This window comes from Pongo pygmaeus, chromosome 6 (genome assembly GCF_028885625.2).
Source record: "Pongo pygmaeus isolate AG05252 chromosome 6, NHGRI_mPonPyg2-v2.0_pri, whole genome shotgun sequence".
NCBI classification, from domain to species: Eukaryota; Metazoa; Chordata; class Mammalia; order Primates; family Hominidae; genus Pongo; species Pongo pygmaeus.
The window spans coordinates 28,717,139-28,742,151 of record NC_072379.2 but is presented as its reverse complement, the minus strand read 5'-3'; positions in this window follow the sequence as shown (position 1 = coordinate 28,742,151).

Here is a 25,013-nt window from a genome sequence, read left to right as displayed (position 1 = left end):
TGCAGAATCTGCAAGTGGACATTTACAGCACTTTGAAGCTTATGCTGGAAAAGGAAATATCTTCACATAAAAACTAGACAGAAGCATTCTCAGAAACCTCTGTGTGATGTGTGCATTCATCTCACAGAGTTGAAACTTACTTTCCATTTTTTTTCTTTTTATTATTATTATTATTATACTTTAGGCTCTATGGTACATATGCGCAATGTGCAGGTAAGTTACATATGTATACATGTGCCATGCTGGTGCGCTGCACCCGCCAACTCGTCATCTAGCATTAGGTATATCTCCCAATGCTATCCCTCCCCCCTCCCCCCACCCCACAACAGTCCCCGAAGTGTGATGTTCCCCTTCCTGTGTCCATGTGTTCTCATTGTTCAATTCCCACCTATGAGTGAGAATATGCGGTGTTTGGTTTTTTGTTCTTGTGATAGTTTACTGAGAATGATGATTTCCAATTTCATCCATGTCCCTACAAAGGACGTGAACTCATCATTTTTTATGGCTGCATAGTATTCCATGGTGTATATGTGCCACATTTTCTTAATCCAGTCTATCATTGTTGGACATTTGGGTTGGTTCCAAGTCTTTGCTATTGTGAATAATGCCACAATAAACATACGTGTGCATGTGTCTTTATAGCACCATGATTTATAGTCCTTTGGGTATATACCCAGTAATGGGATGGCTGGGTCGAATGGAATTTCTAGTTCTAGATCCCTGAGGAATCGCCACACTGACTTCCACAAGGGTTGAACTAGTTTACAGTCCCACCAACAGTGTAAAAGTGTTCCTATTTCTCCACATCTTCTCCAGCACCTGTTGTTTCCTGACTTTTTAATGATTGCCATTCTAACTGGTGTGAGATGGTATCTCATTGTGGTTTTGATTTGCATTTCTCTGATGGCCAGTGATAGTGAACATTTTTTCATGTGTTTTTTGGCTGCATAAATGTCTTCTTTTGAGAAGTGTCTGTTCATATCCTTTGCCCACTTTTTGATGTGGTTGTTTGTTTTTTTCTTGTAAATTTGTTGGAGTTCATTGTAGATTCTGGATATTAGCCCTTTGTCAGATGAGTAGGTTGTGAAAATTTTCTCCCATTTTGTAGGTTGCCTGTTCACTCTGATGGTAGTTTCCTTTGCTGTGCAGAAGCTCTTTAGTTTAATTAGATCCCATTTGTCAATTTTGGCTTTTGTTGCCATTGCTTTTGGTGTTTTGGACATGAAGTCCTTGCCCATGCCTATGTCCTGAATGGTATTGCCTAGGTTTTCTTCTAGGTATTTTATGGTTTTAGGTCTATCATTTAAGTCTTTAATCCATCTTGAATTGATTTTTGTATAAGGTGTAATTGTCCCTGTTTGCAGATGAACCTTACTTTCGATTGAGCTCTTTTGAAACACTCTTTTTGTGGAATTTGCAAGTGCTTTGAGGCCAACATGGAAAACGAAATATCTTCACATAATAGCAAGACAAAAGGATTCTGAGAAACTTCTTTGAGATGTGTGCATTCATCTCACACACTTGAACTTTCTTTTTATTGAGCAGCTTTGAAAGACTCTTTTTGTAGAATCTGCAATTGGACATTTGGAGTGCTTTGAGGCTGATGGTGGAAAAGGAAATATCTTCAAATAAAAACTATACAGAAACTTTCTGACAAACTTCTTTGTGATGTTTGCATTCATCTCACAGCATTGAACCTTTCTTTTGATTGAGCAGTTTGGAAACACTCTTTTATTGGAATCTGCAAGTGTACATTTGGATCGCTTTGAGGCCCATGGTGCAAAAGGAAATATCTTCACTTAAAACCTAGACAGAATCATTCAGAGAAAATTATTTGTGATTGGTGCATTCATCTCACAGAGTTGAAATGTTCTTTCTATTGAGAAGTTTGGAAACACTCTTTTTCTAAAATCTGGAAGTGGGTATTTGGAGCACTTTGAGGCCTATTGTGGAAGTGGAAATATCTTGACTTACAAACTTGACAGAAGCATTCTGAGAAACTTCTTTGGGATGTGTGCACTTATCTCACAGAGTTGAACCTTTCTTTTGATTAGCAGTTTTGAAACACTATTTTTGTAGAATCTGGAAGTGGACATTTGGAGTGCTTTGAGGCCTATTGTGGAAATGGGAATATCTTCACTTAAGAAGTAGACAGAAGCATTCTGAGAAACTTCTTTGTGATGTGTGCATTCATCTCACAGAGTTGAACCTTACTTATGAATGAGCAGTTTTGAAACCCTCTTTTTGCAGAATCTGTAAGAGGACAACTGCAGCGTTTGAGGCCTATGGTGGGAAACGAAATATCTTCACATAATAACTAGACAGAAGCATTCTGAGAAACTTCTTTGTGATGTGTACATTCATCTCACAGATTTGAACTTTCTTTTGATTGAGTAGTTTGGAAACTATCTTTTTGTAGAATCTGGAAGTGGACATTCGGAGCGCTTTGGGGCCTATGGTGGAAAACGAAATATCTTCACATAAAAACTAGACAGAAGCATTCAGACCAACTTCTTTGTGATATGTGCATTCGTCTCACAGAGTTGAACCTTACTTTTGATTGAGCAGTTTTGAATCACCCTTTTTGTACTGTCTGCAAGTGGACATTTGGAGTGCTTTGAGGCCTATGGTGGAAAAGGAAATATATTCATATAAACCTAGACAGAAGCAATCTGAGAAACTGGTTTGTGATGGGTGCATTCATCTCACAGAGTTGAAACTATCCTTTGATTGAGCAGTTTTAAACAGTCTTTTTGTAGGATCTGCAAGTGGATATTTGGAGGCCTATGGTGGAAGAGGAAATATCTTCAATCAAGAAAGAGACACAAGCATTCTGGGAAACTTTTTGTGATGTGTGCATTCATCTCACAGATTTGACGTTTCTTTTGATTGCGTAGGTTGGAAACACTCTTTTGTAGAATCTGCAATCGGAGATCAGGAGCACTTTGAGGCCTATGGTGGAAAACGAAATATCTTCACATAATAACTAGACACAAGCATTCTGAGAAACTTCCTTGTGATGTGTGCGTTCACCTCATAGATTTTAAACATTTTTCTGAATGAGCAGGTTTGAAACACTCTTTTTGTTGAATCTGCAAGTGGACATTTGAAGCGCTATGAGGCCTATGGTGGAAAAGGAAATATTTTCACATAAAAAGTATACAGAAAAATTCTGACAAACTTCCTTGTGATGGTTGCATTCATCTAATGGAGTTGAAACTTTCTTTTCATTGAGCAGTTTTGAAAAACTGTTTTTGTAGAATCTGCAACTGGACATATGGAGCGCTTTGAGGCCAATGGTGGAAAAGTAAATATCTTCACCTAAAAACTGCACAGAATAATTCTGAGAAAATTATTTCTGATGTGTGCATTCATCTCCCAGAGTTGAACATTTTTTTTGTTTGAACAGTTTCGAAACACTCTTTTTGTAGGATTTGCAAGAGGACATTTGGAGCTCTTTGAGGCTTATGGTATAAAAGGTAACATGTTCACATAAAAACTGGGCAGAAGCATCCTGAGAAACTTCTTTGTGATGTGTGCATTCATCCCACAGAGTTGAAGCTTCCTTTTGATTGAGCAGTTTGGAAACCCTCTTTTTGTAGAATCTGCAAGGGGACATTTGGAGTGCTTTGAGACCTATCGTGGAAAAGGAAATATCTTCATGTAAAAACTAGACAGAAGCATTCTGACAATCTTCTTTGTGATGTGTGCATTCATCTCACAGAGTTGAACCTTAGTTGTCATTGAGCAGTTTTGAAACACTCTTTTTGTAGAATCTGCAAGTGGACATTTGGAGCTCTTGGAGGCCTGTAGTGGAAAAGACATATCTTCACATTAAAACTAGACAAAAGCATTCTCACAAACTTCCTTGTGTTGTGTGCATTCATCTCACAGAGTTGAACCTCAGTTGTCGTTGAGCAGTTTTGAAACCGTCTTTTTATAGAATCTGCAGGGAGACATTTGGAGCGCCTTGAAGCCTGAGGTGTATAACGAAATATCTTCATATAAAAACTAGAAAAAAGCATTCTGAGAAACTTCTTTGTGATAGGTGCACTCATCTCACTTAGATGATCCTTTCTTTTCATGGAGCAGCTTTGAAACACTCTTTATGTAGAATCTCCAAGTGGACATTTGGAGAGCTTTGAGTCCTATGGTGGGATAGGAAATATCTTCACATAAAAACCAGCCAGAAGCATTCTGACGAACTTCTTTGTGATGTGTGCATTCGTCTCACAGAGTTGAACCTTTCTTTTGATTGAGCAACTTTGAAAAACTCTTTTTGTAGAATCTGCAAGTGGACATTTGGTGCACATTTAAGCCTATGGTGGAAAAGGAACTATCTTCACATAATAACTAGACAGAAGCATTCTGACACACTCCTTTGTGACGCGTGTATTCATCTCACAGGGTTGAAACTTACTTTTCATTGAGCAGTTTTGAAACCCTATTTTTGTAGAATCTACAAGTGGAGGTTTGGAGCGCTTTGAGGCCTATGTTGGAAAAGAAAATATCTTCACACAAAAAATAGACAGAAGCATTCCGACAAACTGCTTTGGGATGTGTGTATTCAACGCACAGAGTTGAACCTTTCTTTTGATTGAGCAGTTTGAAACAGTCTTTTTGTAGAATCTGCAAGTGGACATTTGGAGCACTTTGAGGCCTATTGTGCAAAAGGAAATATCTTCACCTAAAAACCACCCAGCAGCATTCTGACAAAGTTTTTTGTGATGTTTGCATTCATCTCACGGAGTTGAACCTTTCTTTTGATTGAGCAGATTTGAAACACTGTTTTTGTAGAATCTGAAAGTGGACATTTGGAGCGCATTTAGGCCTATGGTGGAAAAGGAAGTATCTTCAAATAATAACTAGACAGAAGCATTCTGACACACTTCTTTGTGATGTGTGCATTCATCTCACAGAGGTGAACCTTACTTTTCATTGAGCTGTTTTGAAACACTCGTTTTGTTGAATCTGCAAGTGGTCATTTGGAGCACTTTGAGGCCTATTGTGGAAAAGGAAAGATCTTCACATGAAAACTAGACAGAACCATTCTGACAATCTACTTTGTGATGTGTGCATTCTTCTCACAAAGTTCCACCTTTCTTTTGATGGAGCAGCCTGCAAACACTCTTTTTGTAGAATCAGCATGTTGACATTTGGAGTGCTTTGAGGTCTATGGTGGAAAAGGAAATATCCTCACATAAAAACTAGGCAGAAGCATTCTGACAAACTTCTTTGTGATGTGTACATTCATCTCACAGAGTTGAACCTTAGTTTTCACTGAGCAGTTTTGAAACCCTCTTTTTGTAGAATCTATAAGTGGACATTTGGAGCGCTTTGATGCCTGTGTTGGAAAAGGAAATATATTTACATAAATACTAGACAGAAGCATTCTGACAAACTCTTTGTGATGAGTGGATTTATCTCACAGAGCTGAACATTTCTTTTGATTGAGCAGCTTTGAAACACTCTTTTTGTAGAATTTGCAAGTGGACATTTGAAGCGCTTTGAGGCCTATCGCGGAAAGGGAAATATCTTCACGTAAAAACTAGACAGAAGCATTCTGACAGACTTCTCTGTGATGTGTGCTTTCATCTCACAGAGCTAGAGTTGAACGTTACTTTTCATTGAGCAGTTTTGAAATACTCTTTTCATATAATCTGCAAGTAGACATTTGGAGCACCTTGAGGCCACTGGTGGAAAAGGAAATATCTTCATAGAAAAACTAGACAGAAGCATTCTGAGAAACTTCTTTGTGATGGGTGCATTCATCTCACAGAGTTGAACATTTCTTTTGATTGAGCAGCTTTGAATCACTCTTTTTGTAGAATCTTCAAGTGTACATTTGGAGTGCTTTGTGGTCTATGGTGGAAAAGCAAATATCTTCTAATAAAAACTAGACAGAAGCATTCTGAAAAACTTCTTTGTCATGTGTACATTCATCTCAGAGAGTTGAACCTTACGTTTCATTGAGCAGTTTTGAAACACTCTTTCTGTAGACTCTACAAGTGGCCATTTGGAGCGCTTTGAGGCCTATGGTGGAAAAGGAAATATCTTCACATAAAAACTAGACAGAAGCATTCTGACAAACATTTTGTGATGTGTGCATTCATCTCACAGGGTTGGACATTTCTTTTGATTGAGCAGCTTTGAAACACTCTTTTTGTAGAATCTGCAAGTGAACATTTGGAGCGCTTTGTGTCCTATGGTGGAAAAGTAATTATCTTCACATGAAAACTATACAGAAGCATTCTGACAAACTTCTTTGTGATGTGTGCATTCATCTCACAGAGTTGAACCTTACTTTTCATTGAGCAATATTGAAACTCTCTTTCTGTAGAATCTACAAGTGGACATTTGGAGCGCTCTTAGGCCTGTGGTGGAAAAGGAATTACCTTAACATAATAACGAGACAGAAGGATTCTGACAAATTCCTCTGTCATGTGTGCATTCATCTCACAGAGTAGAACCTTACTTTTCATTGAGCAGCTTTGAAACACTCTTTTTGTAGAATCTGCGAGTGGACATTTGGAGCACTTTGAGGCCTATGGTAGAAAAGTAAATATGTTCGCATAAAAACCAGACAGAAACATTCTGACAAACTTCTTTGTGATGTGTGCATTCACCTCACAGAGTTGAACGTTACTTTTCATTGCGCAGTTTTGAAACATTCTTTTCGTAGTATCTGCAAGTGTACATTTGGAGCACTTTGATGCCAATGGTGGAAAAGGAAATATCTTCACATTAAAAGTATACTGAAGCATGCTGACAAACTTCTTTGTGACTTGTGCATTCAACTCACAGAGTTGAAACTTTCCTTTGCTTAAGCAGCTCTGAAACACCCTTTTTGTAGAATCTGCGAGTGGACATTTGGAGCGCTTTGAGGACTATGGTGGAAAAGGTAATATCTTCACATAAATCTAGATAGAAGAATTCTGACAAACTTCTTTGTGATGTGTGTATTCATCTCACAGAGTTGAACCTTAGTTTTCATTGAGCAGTTTTGAAACATTCTTTTTGTAGAATCTGCAAGAGGACATTTGGAGCTCATGGAGGCCTGTAGTGGAAAAGGACATATCTTCACATTAAAACTAGACAAAAGTATTCTCACAAACTTCCTTGTGTTGCGTGCGTTCAGCTCACAGAGTTGAACCTCAGATGTCATTGAGCAGTTTTGAAACCCTCTTTTTATAGAATCTGCAGGTAGACATTTGGAGCGTCATGAGGCCTGAGGTGTATAATGAAATATCTTCATATAATAACTAGACAAAAGCATTCTGAGAAACTTCTTTGTGATGGGTGCACTCACCTCACGTAGTTGAACATTTCTTTTGATGGAGCAGCTTTGTAACACTCTTTTTGTAGAATCTGCAAGTGGACCCTCGGAGCGCTTTGAGGCCTATGGTGGGATAGTAAATATCTTCACATAAAAACCAGCCAGAAGCATTCTGATGAACTTCTTTGTGATGTCTGCATTTGTCTCACAGAGTTGAACCTTTCTTTTGATTGAGCAGCTTTGAAACACTCTTTTTGTAGAATCTGCAAGTGGACATTTGGTGCACATTTAAGCCTATGGTGGAAAAGGGACTATCTTCATATAAACTAGACAGAAGCATTCAGACACACTTCTTTGTGATGCATGTATTCATCTCACAGAATTGAACCTTACTTTTCATTGAGCAGATTTGAAACCCTATTTTTGTAGGCTCTACAAGTGGAGGTTTGGAGCGCTTTGAGGCCTATGTTGGAAAAGAAAATATCTTCACACAAAAAATAGACAGAGGCATTCTGAGAAACTTCTTTGGGATGTGTGCATTCATTGCACAGAGTTGAACCTTTCTTTTGATTGAGCAGTTCGAAACACTCTTTTTGTAGAATCTGCAAGTGGACATTTGGATCGCTTTGAAGCCTATGGTGTAAAAGGAAATATCTTCATCTAAAAACCACCCAGAAGCATTCTGACAAAGTTCTTTGTGATGTGTGCATTCATCTCACGGAGTTGAACCTTTCTTTTGATTGAGCAGGTTTGAAACACTCTTTTTGTAGAATCTGCAAGTGGACATTTGAAGCACTTTGAGGCCTATGGTGGAAAGGGAAATATCCTCTTATAAAAACTACATGGAAGCATTCTGAAAAACTTCTTTGTGATGTGTGCTTTCATCTCACAGACTTGAACCTTACTTTTCATTGAGCAGTTTAGAAACACTCTTTTTGTAGAATCTGCAAGTAGACATTTGGAGCGCTTTGGGGCCTACGGTGGAAAAGGAAAAATCTTCACGTAAAAACTAGACAGAAGCATTCTGACAGACTTCTTTGTAATCTGTGCTTTCATCTCACAGAGTTGGAGTTGAACCTTACTTTTCATTGAGCAGTTTTGAAACACTCTTTTCATATAATCTGCAAGTAGACATTTGGAGCACCTTGAGGCCAATGGTGGAAAAGGAAATATCTTCATAGAATAACTAGACAGAAGCATTCTGAGAAACTTCTTTGTGATGGGTGCATTCACCTCACGTAGTTGAACATTTCTTTTGATTGAGCAGCTTTGAATCACTCTTTTTGTAGAATCTTCAAGTGTACATTTGGAGTGCTTTGTGGCCTATGGTGGAAAAGCAAATATCTTCTAATAAAAACTAGACAGAAGCATTCTGAAAAACTTCTTTGTCATGTGTACATTCATCTCAGAGAGTTGAACCTTATGTTTCATTGAGCAGTTTTGAAACACTCTTTCTGTAGAATCTACAAGTGGCCATTTGGAGCGCTTTGAGGCCTATGGTGGAAAAGGAAATATCTTCACATAAAAACTAGACAGAAGCATTCTGACAAACATTTTGTGATGTGTGCATTCATCTCACAGGGTTGGACATTTCTTTTGATTGAGCAGCTTTGAAACACTCTTTTTGTAGAACCTGCAAGTGGACATTTGGAGCGCTTTGTGTCCTATGGTGGAAAAGTAATTATCTTCACATGAAAACTATACAGAAGCATTCTGACAAATTTCTTTGTGATGTGTGCATTCATCTCACAGAGTTGAACCTTACTTTTCATTGAGCAATTTTGAAACTCTCTTTCCATAGAATCTACAAGTGGACATTTGGAGCGCCCTTAGGCCTATGGTGGAAAAGGAATTATCTTAACATAATAATGAGACAGAAGGATTCTGACAAATTCCTTTGTCATGTGTGCATTCATCTCACAGAGTTGAACCTTAATTTTGATGGAGCAGTTTTGAAAGACCCTTTTTGTACTATCTGCAAGTCAAAGTTTGGAGTGATTTGATGCCTATGGTGGAGAAGGAAATAACTTCTCATAAGAACTAGAGAGAAGCATTATGAGAAATTTCTTTGTGATGTGTTCATTCATCTCATGGAGTTGAACCTTACTTTCGGCTGAGCAGATTTAAACACTCTTTTTATAGAATCTGCAGGTTGATTTTTGGAGTGCTTTGAGGCCTGTGGTGGAAAAGGAAATATCTTCACATAAAAACTAGACAGAATCATTCTGACAAACTTCTTTGTGATGTGTGCATTCATCTCACAGAGTTGAACCTTTATTTTGATTGACTAGCTTTTAAACACTCTTTTTGTAGAATTTGCATGTGGACAATTGGAGCACTTTGAGGTCTTCAGTGGAAGAGGAAATATCTTCACATAAAAGCTAGACAGAAACATTCTGAAAAAGTTCTCTCTGACGTATGCATTCATCTCACAGAGTTGAAACTTTCTTTTGATTCAGCAGTCTTGAAACACTCTTTTTGTAGAATCTGCAAGTATACATTTGGAGCGCCTTGAGGCCTATGGTGGATATTGAAATATCTTCAAATAATAAATAGACAGAAGCATTCTGAGACACTTCTTTGTGATGTGTGCATTCATCTCACAGAGTAGAACCTTTATTTTGATTTGGCAGCTTTGAAACAGTCTTTCTGTAGAATCTGCAAGTGGACATTTGGAGCATTTTGAGGCCTATGTTGGAAAAGGAAATAAGTTCGCATAAAAACTAGACAGAAGCATTCTGACAAACTTCTTTGTGTTGTGTGCATTCATCTCACAGAGTAGAACCTTAGTTTTCAAAGAGCAGTTTTGAAAAACTCTTTTTGTAGAATCTGCACGTGGACATTTGGAGCGCTTTGTGACCTATGGTGGAAAAGGAAATATCTTCGCATAAAAACTATACAGAACCATTCTGACAAACTTTTTTGTGACGTGTGCATTCATATCGCAGAGTTGAACCTTTCTTTTGACTGATCAGCTTTGAAACACTCTTTTTATAGAATCTGGTAGTGTACATTTGGTGCGCTTTGAGGCCTTTGGTGGAAAAAGAAATATCTTGGCATAAAAACTATACAGAAGCATTCTGACAAGCTTCTTTGTGATGTGTGCATTGATCTCACAGAGTTGAAGCTTTCTTTTTATTGAGAGCTTTGAAACACCCTTTTTGTACAATCTGCGAGTAGACATTTGGAGCATTTTGAAGCCTGTGGTGGAAAAGGAAATATCTTCACATAAAATTAGACGGAAGCATTCTGATGAACTTGTCTGTGACGTGTGCATTCATCTCACAGAGTTGAATCTTTCTTTTGTTTGAGCAGCTCAGAAACACCCTTTTTGTAGAATCTCCGAGTGGACATTTGGAGCTCTTTGAGGCCTATGGTGGAAAAGGAAATATCTTCACATAAAAACGAGACAGAAGAATTCTTACAAACTTCTTTATGATGTGTGCATTCGTCTCAGAGTTAAACCTTACTCTTCATTGAGCAGTTTTACAACACTCTTTTTGTAGAATCTGTAAGTGAACATTTGTAGTGTTTTCAGGCCTATGGTGGAAAAGGAAATATCTTCACATAAAAACCAGACAGAGGCATTCTAACAAACTTCTTTGTGATGTGTGCATTCATCTCACAGAGATGAACCTTTCTTTTGATTGAGAAGCTTTGAAACACTCTTTTTGTAGAAGCTGCAAGTAGACATTTGTTCGGCTTTGAGGCATTTGGTGGAAAAGGATATATCTTCACATAAAAAATAGACAGAAGCATTCTGACAACTTTCTTTGTGATATGTGCATTCAACTCACAGAGTTGAACCTTACAATCCACCTTACTCCACTCCACTCCACTCCATTCCATTCCAATCAATCACATTCCATTCCACCTCATTCCAGTCCACTCCACACCACTCCACTCCAACCCACTACACTCCAAACCACTGCACTTCACTCCATTCCATTCCATTCCATTCCACTGCGTTCCATTCCATTCCTTTTTTCGACAGGATCTCACTCTTTCACCCAGGCTGGAGTGCAGTGGCACAATCTCAGCTCACATTTCAATTCACCATTCCATTTCATTGCATTCCATTGCATTCCATTCCATTCCATTCCACTCCACCCCACCCCACTCCACTCCATTCCACTCCTTTCCATTCCATTCCATTCCACTCCACACAACTCCACTCCATTCCACTCCACTTCATTACATCCCATTCCATTCCACTCCATTGCACTCCACCCCACTCCACTCCACACCATTCCGTTCCATCCCATTCCATTCCACTCTATTCCACTCCACTCCACTCAACTCCACTTCATTCCACTCCATTCCATTCCACTCTATTCTATTCCACTCCATTCCATTCCATTCCATTCCTTTCTTTCAACAGGGTATCTCTCAGTCACCCGGGCTTGAGTGCAGTGGAACAATCTCAGCTCACATTACATTTCACAACTCTGTTGCATTCCATTGCATTCCATTCCTTTCCATAACATTCGACTCCAGTCCACTCCACTAAACTCCACTAAAATACATTCCATTCCGTTCCATTCCAGTCCAGTCCATTCCACTCCACTCCACTGCAGTACAATCCACTCGATCCCATTCCATCCCATTCAATTCCACTCCCTTCCACTTCACTCCACTCCATTCCATTCCAATCCATTACATCCCATTCCACTACATTCCACTATACTCCACTCCACTCCACTCCACTTCACTCCACTCCACTACAATCCACTTTATTCCATTCCATTCCGCTTCATTCCATTCCATTTCTTTCTTTCGACAGGATCTCACTCTGTCACCCAAGCTGGACTGCAGCGGCACAATCTCAGCTCACATTTCATTTCACCATTCCATTCCATTCCATTCCACTCCATTCCACACCACTCCATTCCACTCCACTCCACTCCATTCCATTCCATTTCTTTCCATTCCCCTCCATTCCAGTCCATTCCACTTCACTACACTACATTCCACTCCATTAGATTCAATCCCATCCCGTTCCATTCCAATCCTTTCCACTCCACTCCACTCCATTCTACTCCACTCCATTACATTCCATTCAATCCCATTCCATTCCACTCCACTCCATTCCACTCCACTCCACTGCACTCCAGTCCATTCCACTCCATTCCATTCAACTGCATTCTATTCCAAACCTTTCTTTCAACAGGTTCTCACTCTGTCAGAGTCTGGATTGCAGTGACACAATCTCAGCTCACATTTCATTTCACCATTCCATTCCATTCCATTTTATTTCATTCCATTCCAACCCACTCCACCCCACTCAACTCCACTCCTCTCCACTACATTCCATTCCATTCCAGTCAACTGGAGTCCACTCCGCTCCACTCGACTCCACTCCATACCATTCCATTCCATTCCATTCCATTCCATTCCATTCCACTCCTCACGACTCCACTCCACCCCACTCCATTCCATTCCATTACACCCCATTCCTTTCCACTCCATTCCACTCCACTGCACTCCACTCCACTTCACTCCATTCCATTCCATTCCATTCAACTCCATTAAATTCCATTCCTTTCCTTTGACAGGATCTCACTCTGTCACCCATGCTGGAGTGTAGTACAACAATCTCAACTCACATTTCATTTCACCATTCCATTCCATTCCATTCCATTCCTTTCCATTCCATTGCATTCCACTCCACTCCACTACAATTCATTCCATTCCATTCCATTCTATCTCATTCCAATCCATTCCACTAAACTCCACTCCATTCCACTCAATACCTCTCCATTCCACTTGATTCCACTCCACTATACTCCACTCCCTTCCATTCCATCCCATTCCATTCCACTCCACTCCAATCCACTCCCCTGCACTCCATTGCATTCCACTCCATCCCATTACATACCACTCCATTCCACTCCACTACACTCCACTCCATTCCATTCTTTCCACTCCCTTCCATTCCATTCCTTTCTTTCAACAGGATCTCACTCTGTCACCCTGGCTGCAGTGCAGTGGCGCAATCTCACCTCACATTTCATTTCACCATTCCATTCCATTGCATTCCATTGCATTCCATTCCATTACGTTCCATTCCGTTCCATTCCATTCCAATCCATTCCATTCCATTCCTTTCTTTTGACAGGATCTCACTCTGTCACACAGGCTGGAGTGCCGTGGGGCATTCTCAGCTCACATTTCATTTCACCATTCAATTACACTCCATTCCACACAACTCCACTCCACTCCATTCCATCCCACTCCATTCCATTCCACTCCATTACTTTCCATTCTTTTCTTTCGAAAGGATCTCACTCTTTCACTCAGGGTGGAGTGCAGTGGCACAATCATAGTTCACATTTCATTTAAGCATTCCTTTCCATTCCATTCCATTCCATTCCATCGCATTCCATTCCTTTCCACTCCAGTCGACTCCACTCCAATCCACTACACTCCATTCCATTCCGTTTCACTCCACTCCACACCATTCCTTTCCGTTTCGCTCCACTCCACTCCATTCAACACCATTCCATTCCATCCCATTCCATTCCACTCTAATCCACCCTACTCCACTCCACTCCACTCCACTCCATTCCATTCCAATCCATCACATTCCATTCCACCTCATTCCAGTGTACTCCACACCACTCCACTCCAATCCACTTCACTCCAATCCACTGCACTTCACTCCATTCAATTCCATTCCATTCCATTCCACTCCATTCCATTCCATTCTTTTCTTTCGACAGGATCTCACTCTTTCACACAGGCTGGAGTGGAGTGGCACAATCTCAGCTCATATTTCAATTCATCATTCCATTTCGTTGCATTCCATTCCATTCCATTCCATTCCGTTCCATTCCACTCCACTCCACTCCATTCCACTCCTTTACATTCCATTCCATTCCACTCTACTCAACTCCACTACATTCCACTCCACTCCATTACATCCCATTCCATTCCACTCCATTGCACTCCACCCCACTCCCCTCCACACCATTCCGTTCCATCCTATTCCATTCCACTCCACTCCACTCAACTCCACTTCACTCCAATCCATTCCATTCCATTCTATTCCATTCCACTCCATTCCATTCCATTCCTTTCTTTCGACAGGATATCACTTAGTCACCCAGGCTTGAGTGCAGTGGAACAATCTCAGCTCACATTACATTTCACAACTCTGTTGCATTCCATTGCATTCCACTCCTTTCAATAACATTCGACTCCACTCCACTAAACTCCATTCAACTACATTCCATTCCATTCCATTCCATTCCATTCCATTCCACTCCACTCCACTCCAGTAAAATCCACTCGATCCCATTCCATCCCATTCAATTCCACTCCCTTCCACTCCACTCCACTCCATTGCATTCCATTCCATTCCAATCCGTCCCATCCCATTCAACTCCATTCCACTCTACTCCACTCCACTCCACTTCTCTCCACTCCACTATACATTCCATTCCACTTCATTCAATTCCATTCCTTCTTTCGACAGGATCTCACTCTGTCAACCAAGCTGGAGTGCAGCAGCACAATCTCAGCTCACATTTCATTTCACCATTCCATTCCATTCCATGCCATTCCATTCCATTCCATTCCATTCCATTCCACACCACTCCACTCCGCTCCACTCTACTCCACTCCATTCCATTCAATTTCATTCCATTCCACTCCATTCCAGTTCACTCCACTCCACTACACTACATTCCACTCCATTAGATTCAATCCCATTTCATTCCACTACATTCCACTCCACTCCACTCCACTCCACTCTGCTACACTCCATTCCATTCCATTCAATCCCATTCCTTTCCACTCCATTCCACTCCACTCCACTGCACTACAGTCCACTCCACTCCACTCCAATCCATTGCATTCCATTCTATTCAAATCCATTCCATTCCACACATTTCTTTCGACAGGTTCTCACTATGTCACAGAGTCTGGAGTGCAGTGACACAATCTCAGCTCACATTTCATTTCACCGTTTCATTCCACTCCATTCTACTTCATTCTATTCCAACCCACTCTACTCTACTCAACTCCACTCCTCTCCACTACATTCAATTCCATTCCACTCAACTGGAGTCCACTCCACTCCACTCAACTCCACTCCATACCATCCCATTCCATTCCACTCCATTCCACTCCTCTCGACTCCACTCCACTCCACTCCATTCCATTACATTCCATTCCATTACATTCCACTCCATTCCACTCCACTGCACTCTACTCCACTCCACTTCACTCCATTCAATTCCAATCCATTCCATTCCATTCAACCCCATTCAATTCCATTCCTTTCTTTCGATAGGATCTCACTCTGTCACCCAGGCTGCAATGTAGTATAACAATCTCATCTCACATTTCTTTTTTTTTTTTTTTTTTTTTTTTTTTTACATATCTTTTTTTTTTTCTTTTTTTTTCTTTTATTATTATTATTATTATTATCATTATTATACTTTAGGTTTTATGGTACATGTGCGCAATGTGCAGGTAAGTTACATATGTATACATGTGCCATGCTGGTGCGCTGCACCCACCAACTTGTCATCTAGCATTAGGTATATCTCCCAATGCTATCCCTCCCCCCTCCCCCCACCCCACAACAGTCCCTGAAGTGTGATGTTCCCCTTCCTGTGTCCATGTGTTCTCATTGTTCAATTCCCACCTATGAGTGAGAATATGCGGTGTTTGGTTTTTTGTTCTTGCGATAGTTTACTGAGAATGATGATTTCCAGTTTCATCCATGTCCCTACAAAGGACGTGAACTCATCATTTTTTATGGCTGCATAGTATTCCATGGTGTATATGTGCCACATTTTCTTAATCCAGTCTATCATTGTTGGACATTTGGGTTGGTTCCAAGTCTTTGCTATTGTAAATAATGCTGCAATAAACATACGTGTGCATGTGTCTTTATAGCAGCATGATTTATAGTCCTTTGGGTATATACCCAGTAATGGGATGGCTGGGTCGAATGGAATTTCTAGTTCTAGATCCCTGAGGAATCGCCACACTGACTTCCACAAGGGTTGAACTAGTTTACAGTCCCACCAACAGTGTAAAAGTGTTCCTATTTCTCCACATCCTCTCCAGCACCTATTGTTTCCTGACTTTTTAATGATTGCCATTCTAACTGGTGTGAGATGGTATCTCATTGTGGTTTTGATTTGCATTTCTCTGATGGCCAGTGATGGTGAGCATTTTTTCATGTGTTTTTTTGGCTGCATAAATGTCTTCTTTTGAGAAGTGTCTGTTCATGTCCTTCGCCCACTTTTTGATGGGGTTGTTTGTTTTTTTCTTGTAAATTTGTTGGAGTTCATTGTAGATTCTGGATATTAGCCCTTTGTCAGATGAGTAGGTTGCGAAAATGTTCTCCCATTTTGTAGGTTGCCTGTTCACTCTGATGGTAGTTTCCTTTGCTGTGCAGAAGCTCTTTAGTTTAATTAGATCCCATTTGTCAATTTTGGCTTTTGTTGCCATTGCTTTTGGTGTTTTAGACATGAAGTCCTTGCCCATGCCTATGTCCTGAATGGTAATGCCTAGGTTTTCTTCTAGGGTTTTTATGGTTTTAGGTCTAACATTTAAGTCTTTAATCCATCTTGAATTGATTTTTGTATAAGGTGTAAGGAAGGGATCCAGTTTCAGCTTTCTACATATGGCTAGCCAGTTTTCCCAGCACCATTTATTAAATAGGGAATCCTTTCCCCATTTCTTGTTTTTGTCAGGTTTGTCAAAGATCAGATACTTGTAGATATGTGGCATTATTTCTGACGGCTCCGTTCTGTTCCATTGATCTATATCTCTGTTTTGGTACCAGTACCATGCTGTTTTGGTTACTGTAGCCTTGTAGTATAGTTTGAAGTCAGGTAGTGTGATGCCTCCAGCTTTGTTCTTTTGGCTTAGGATTGACTTGGCGATGCGGGCTCTTTTTTGGTACCATATGAACTTTAAAGTAGTTTTTTCCAATTCTGTGAAGAAAGTCATTGGTAGCTTGATGGGGATGGCATTGAATCTGTAAATTACCTTGGGAAGGATGGCCATTTTCATGATATTGATTCTTCCTACCCATGAGCATGGAATGTTCTTCCATTTGTTTGTATCCTCTTTTATTTCCTTGAGCAGTGGTTTGTAGTTCTCCTTGAAGAGGTCTTTCACATCCCTTGTAAGTTGGATTCCTAGGTATTTTATTCTCTTTGAAGCAATTGTGAATGGGAGTTCACTCATGATTTGGCTCTCTGTTTGTCTGTTATTGATGTATAAGAATGCTTGTGATTTTTGCACATTGATTTTGTATCCTGAGACTTTGCTGAAGTTGCTTATCAGCTTAAGGAGATTTTGGGCTGAGACAATGGGGTTTTCTAGATATACTATCATGTCATCTGCAAACAAGGACAATTTGACTTCCTCTTTTCCTAATTGAATACCCTTGATTTCCTTCTCCTGCCTAATTGCCCTGGCCAGAACTTCCAACACTATGTTGAATAGAAGTGGCGAGAGAGGGCATCCCTGTCTTGTGCCAGTTTTCAAAGGGAATGCTTCCAGTTTTTGCCCATTCAGTACGATATTGGCTGTGGGTTTGTCATAAATAGCTCTTATTATTTTGTCATCTCACATTTCACTTCACCATTCCATTCCATTCCATTCCTTTCCATTCCATTACATTCCACTCCACTCCACTACAATCCATTCCATTCTATCTCATTCCAATCCATTCCACTCCACTCAACTCCATTCCACTCAATCCCATTCCATTCCACTCGATTCCACTCCACTCCACTCCCTTGCTTTCCATCCCATTCCATTCCACTCCACTCCATTCCACTACACTCCACTCCCCTGCACTCCATTCCATTCCACTCCATCCCATTCCATACCACTCCATTCCACTCCACTCCACTCCGTTCCATTCTTTCCACTCCCTTCCATTCCATTCCTTTCTTTCAACAGGATTTCTCTCTGTCACCCTGGCTGCAGTGCAGTTGTGCAATCTCACCTCACATTTCATTTGACCATTCTATTCCATTGCATTCCATTGCATTTCATTCCATTAGATTCCATTCCTTTGCATTCCATTCCACTAAACTCCACTCCATTCCACTCCACTACACTCCACTACACTCCATTCCATTCCATTCCATTTCATTCCGTTCCAATCCATTCCACTCCACTCCAGAGCGCAACACTCAATTCCATTCCATCCCATTCCATTCCACTCCATTAAACACCAGTCCACTCGACTCCACTCCATTCCACTCCAACCCATTCCACTCCATCCCATTCTATTCCACTGCCTTCCCCTCTACTCCACTCCAGTCCACTCCAGTCCACTCCACTCCACTTCACTCCATTCCATGCTACTGTATTCCATTCCACTACGTTCCATTCCATTCCTTTCTTTCGACAGGATCTCACTCTGACACCCAGGTTGGATTACAGTGCAACAGTCTCAGCTCACAATTCATTTCACCAGTCCATTCCATTCCATTCCATCCCAGTCCGTTCAATTCCATTCCATTCCATCCCAGTCCATTCCATTCCATTCCATTCCATTAAATTCCATTCCTTTCCATTACATTAAATTCTATTCCTTTCCATTCCACTCCACTCCACTCCACTCCGCTCCACCCCATTCCATTCCATCCCATTCCTTTGCACTCCATTCCACTCTACTCCGCTCCTGTCCATCACATCCTATTACATTCCAGTCCACTCCACTCCATTCCACTCCACTCCATTCCATTCCATTCCATTCCATTCCATTCCATTCCACTCCTTTCCATTCCATTCCTTTCTTTTGACATGATCTAACTCTGTTACACAGGCTGGAGTGCCGTGCCACAATCTCAGCTCACATTTCACTTCACCATTCCATTTCATTCCATCCCATTCCATGCCATTCCATTCCATTCCATTCCACTTCACTCCACCCCAATCCACTCCACTCCATTCCACCCCTTTCCAAACCATTCCGTTACACTCCACTCAACTCCACTCCACTCCAATCCATTCAATTACATCGCCTTTCATTACACTCCATTGCACTCCACTCCACTCCCCTCCCCTCCACACCATTCCATTCTATCCCGTTCCATTCCACTCCATTCCACTCCACTACTATCCACTCAACTCCACTTCACTCCACTCCTATCCATTCCATTACATTACATTCCACTCCATTCCTATCCATTCCTTTCTTTCGACAGGATCTCACTCCATCACCCAGGCTGGAGTGCAGTGGAAAAATCTCAGCTCACATGTCATTTCACCATTCTGTTGCATTCCATTGCATTCCATTCCATTCCATAACATTCGACTCCACTCCACTCCACTACATTACACTCAACTCCATTTCATTCCATTCCATTCCATTCCACTCCATTCCACTCCACTCCACTCCAGTACAATCCACTTGATCCCATTCCATCCCATTCAGTTCCACTCTATTCCACTCCACTCCACTCCACTCCATTACAATCCACTTGATCCCATTCCATCCCATTCAGTTCCACTCTATTCCACTCCACTCCACTCCACTCCATTACAATCCACTTGATCCCATTCCATCCCATTCAGTTCCACACTATTCCACTCCACTCCACTCCACTCCATTCCATCCCATTCCATTCCACTCCGTTCCACTCTAATCCATTCCACTCCAGTCCACTTCAATCCACTCCTCTACACTCCACTCCACTCCATTCCATTCTGCTCCATTCAATTCCATTCCTTTCTTTCAAAAGGATCTCACTCTCTCACCGGGCTGGAGTTCAATGGCACAATCTCAGCTCACATGTCATTTCACCATTCCATTCCATTCCATTGCATTTCAATCAATTCCATTCCATTCCACTCCACTCCACTCCACTCCATTCCATTCCCTTCCATTCCATTCCACTCTATTCCTGTCCACTCCACTCCAATACAGTCCACACCACTCCATTAGATTCAATCCCATTCCATTCCACTCCATTCCACTCCACCCCACTCCACTCCACTCTACTCCACTCCATTGAATTCCTTTCAATGCCATTCAATTCCACTCCATTCCACTCCACACCACTACACTCTAATCCACTCCACTCCACTCCATTCCATTCCATTCCATTCCATTCCATTCAACTCTATTTCATGCCATACCTTTCTTTCGACAGGATATCACTCGGTCACAGATTCCGGAGTGCAGTGACACAATCTCAGCTCCCATTTCATTTCACCATTCCTTTCCATTCCATTCAATTTCATTCCATTCCAACCCACTCCATTCCAATCCACCCGACTCCAATCCACCTCAATACATTCCATTCCACTTACTCCACTCGAGTCCACTCCACTCCAATCCACTCCATACCATCCCATTCCATTCCACTCCATTCCCCTCCACTCGATGCCACTCAACTCCATTCCATTCCATTCCATTCCATTTCATTCCACTCCATTCCAATCCACTGCACACCCCTCCACTCCACTCCACTTCAATCCATTCCATTCCATTCCTTTCTTCCGTCAGGATCTCACTCTGTCACCCAGGCTGGAATGTAGTACAATCTCAGCTAATATTTCATTTCACCATTCCATTCCATTCCATTCCATTCCGTTCCACTCCACTCCACTACAATCCATTCCATTCCACTCCATTCCATTTCATTCCAATCCGTTCCACTCCACTCCACTCCACTCAATCCCATTCCATTCCACTCCATTCCACTCCACTCCATTCCACTCTACTCCACTAAACTCCACTCCACTCCACTCCACTCGTTTCCACTCCATTCCTTTCCAGTCTATTCCAATCCTCTCTTTTGACAGGATCTCACTCTGTGACACAGGCTGGAGTGCAGTGGTACAATCTCAGCTCACATATAATTCCACTATTCCATTCCATTGCATTACATTTCATTCCTTTCCATTGCATTCCATTCCATTCCATGCCATTCCATTCCATTCCATTCTATTACGCCCCATTCCATTCCATTCCATTCCTTTCTTTTGACAGGGTCTCACTCTGTCTCCATGCTGGAATGCAGTGGCCCAATCTCAGCTCAAATGTCCTTTCACCATTCCTTTCCACTCCATTCCATTCCATGCAATTCCATTCCATTCCACTCCACTCCACTCAACTCCACTTCACTCCACTCCATTCCATTCCGTTCCATTCCCCTCCATTCCATTTCATTCCTTCCTTTCTATAGGATATTACTCAGTCACCCAGGCTGGAGTGCAGTGGAATAACTCAGCTCACATTTCATTTCGCCATCCTGTTGCATTCCATTGCATTCCATTCTATGCCATATCATTCGACTCCACTCCACTCCACTAAACTCCACTTAACTACATTCCATTCCATTCCATTCCAGTCCAGTCCATTCCACTCCACTCCACTCCAGTTTGATCCACTCAATCCCATTCAATCCTATGCAATTCCACTCCATTCCACTCCACTCCACTTCACTCCATTCCATTCCAACCTGTCCCATCCCATTCCACTCGATTCCACTCTACTCCACTCCACTCCACTTCACTCCACTCCACTCCACTCCAATCCGTTCCATTTCATTCTGCTCCATTCCATTCCATTCCTTTCTTTTGACAGGATCTCACTCTATCAACCAAGCTGGAGTGCAGCGGTACAATCTCAGCTCACATTTCATTTCACCATTCCATTCCATTCCATTCCAGTCCATTCCATTCCATTCCACTCCACTCCACTCCACTCACTCCACTCCATTCCATTCCATTCCATTCCAGTCCACTCCACTCAACTACAGTCCACTCCATTAGTTTCAATCCCATTCCATTCCACTCCATTCCACACCACTCCACTCCACTCCACACCACTCCACTCCACTCCACTCCATTCCATTCCATTCAGTCCCATTCCATTCCACTCCATTCCACTCCACTCCACTACACTCCAGTCCGCTCCACTCCACTCCACTCCATTCCATTCAACTCCATTCTGTTCCATACCTTTCTTTCGACAGGATCTCACTCTGTCACTGAGGCTGGAGTGCAGTGACCCAACGTCAGCTCACATTTCTTTTCACCATTCCATTCCATTCCATTCTCTTTCATTCCATTCCAACTCACTCCACTCCACTCAACTACACTCCACTACACTACATTCCATTCCATTCCACTCAACTCGAGTCCATTCCACTCCACTCCATACCATCCCATTTCATTTTACTCCATTCTACTCCACTTGACTCCACTCCACTACACTCCATTCCATTCCATGCCATTCCACTCCATTCCACTCCAATGCACTCCACCCCACTCTCCTCCACTCCACTTCACTCCATTCCATTCCATTCCATTGCATTGCACTCCATTCCACTCAATTCCATTCCTTTCTTTCGACAGGATCTCACTCTGTCACCCAGGCTGGAGTGTAGTACAACAATCTAAGCTCACATTTCATTTCACCATTCCATTCCATTCCATTCCATTCCACTCCACTCCATTCCATTCCACTCCACTCCACTCCACTCACTCCACTCCACTCCATTCCATTCCATTCCTCTCCATTCCAGTCCACTCCACTCCACTCAACTACGGTCCATTCCATTAGATTCAATCCCATTCCATTCCACTCCATTCCACACCACTCCACTCCACTCCACTCCACTCTACTCCACCATTCCATTCCATTCAGTCCCATTCCATTCCACTCCATTCCACTCCACTACACTACACTCCACTACACTCCAGTCCACTCCATTCCATTCCGTTCAACTCCATTCCATTCCATACCTTTCTTTCGACAGGATCTGACTCTGTCACTGAGGCTGGAGTGCAGTGACACAATGTCAGCTCACATTTCTTTTCACCATTCCATTCTCTTTCATTCCATTCCAACCTACTCCACTCCACTCAGCTACACTCCACTCCACTACATTCCATTCCATTCCACTCAACTCGAGTCCACTCCACTCCACTCCATGCCATCCCATTTCATTCTACTCCACTCGACTCCACTCCACTCCATTCCATTACATCCCATTCCATTCCTCTCCATTCCACTCCAATGCACTCCACCCCACTCCCCTCCACTCCACTTCACTCCATTCCATTCCATTCCACTCCATTCCACTCTATTCCATTCCTTTCCTTTCTTTCGACAAGATCTCACTCTGTCACCCAGGCTGGAGTGTAGTACAACAATCTAAGCTCACATTTCATTTCACCATTCCATTCCATTCCTTTCCATTCCATTCCATTCCATTCCATTCCTTTCCACTGCACTACAATCCATTCCATTCCATTCCATTCTATTTCATTCCAATCCATTCCACTCCCCTCCCCTCCATTCCACTCAATCCCATTCCATTCCACTCGATTCCACTCCACTCCAATACACTGCATTCCGTTCCATCCCATTCCATTCCCCGCCATTCCACTCCATTCCACTAAACTACACTCCACTCCACTCCATTCCTTTCCACTCCATTCCATTCCATTACATTCCATTCCTTTCTTTGACAGGATCTCACTCTATGACGCAGTCTGGAGTTCAGTGACACAATCTCAGCTCACATTTAATTTCACCGTTAAATTCCATTGCATTCCATTTCGTTCCATTCTATTGCATTCCCTACCATTCCATACCATTCGACTCCACTCCACTCCACACCACTTTAGTCCACTCCATTCCGTTCCATTCCATTCCATTCCACTACATTCCAATCCACTTCACTCCACTCCACTCCATTCCATTCCATTCCATTCCATTCCATCCCATTCCATTCCACTCAATTCCACTCCACTCCACTCCATTCCATTCCACTCCAACCCATTCCATGCCATTCCACTCCACTCCACTCCAGTCCAGTCCACTCCACTCCATTCCACTCCATTCAATTCCTTTCCAATCCATTACACTCTATTCCATTCCATTCCTTTCATTTCTTTTGACAGGATCTCACTCTGTCATGCAGGCTGGAGTGAAGTTGCAAAATCTCAGCTCACATTTCATTTCACCATCCCACTCCATTGCATTCCCTTGCATTCCATTCCATTCCATTCCATTGCTTTCCATTCCACCCCACTCCACTCCACTCCTTTCCACTCCACTCCACTCCATTCCACTCCATTCCATTCCATTCCATTCCACTCCACTCCACTCATCTCCATTCCATTCCATTCCATCGCATTCCGTTCCATTGCATTCCACTCCACTTTACTCCACTCCATTCCACTCCATTCCATTCCATTCCATTCTCTTACACTCCATTCCATTCCATTCCTTTCTTTCAACAAGATCTCTCTGTCACCCTGGCTAGAGTGCAGTGGTGTAATCTCAGTTCATATTTCATTTCACCATTCCATTCCACTCCACTCCACTCCAATCTACTCCATTCCACTCCAATTTACTCCATTCCACTCTTTTCATTTCCAGTCCTTTCCATTCCACTCCACTCCACTCTTCTCCATTCCATTCCATCCCATTCCATTCCACTACATTCCCCTCCACTCCACTCCACACCACTCCACACAACTCCACTTCATTCCATTCCATTTAATCCTATTCCATTCCACTCCATTCCACTAAACTCCACTCCACTCAACTCCACTCCACTCCACTACACTCTATTTCATTCCATTACATTCCATTCCACTTCATTCCATTCAATTCCTTTATTTTGACAGGTTCTCACTCTGTCTCCCAGGCTGGAGTTCAGTAGCACAATCTCAGGTCACATTTCATTTCAACATTCCATTCCATTCCATTCCATTCCTTTCCATTCAA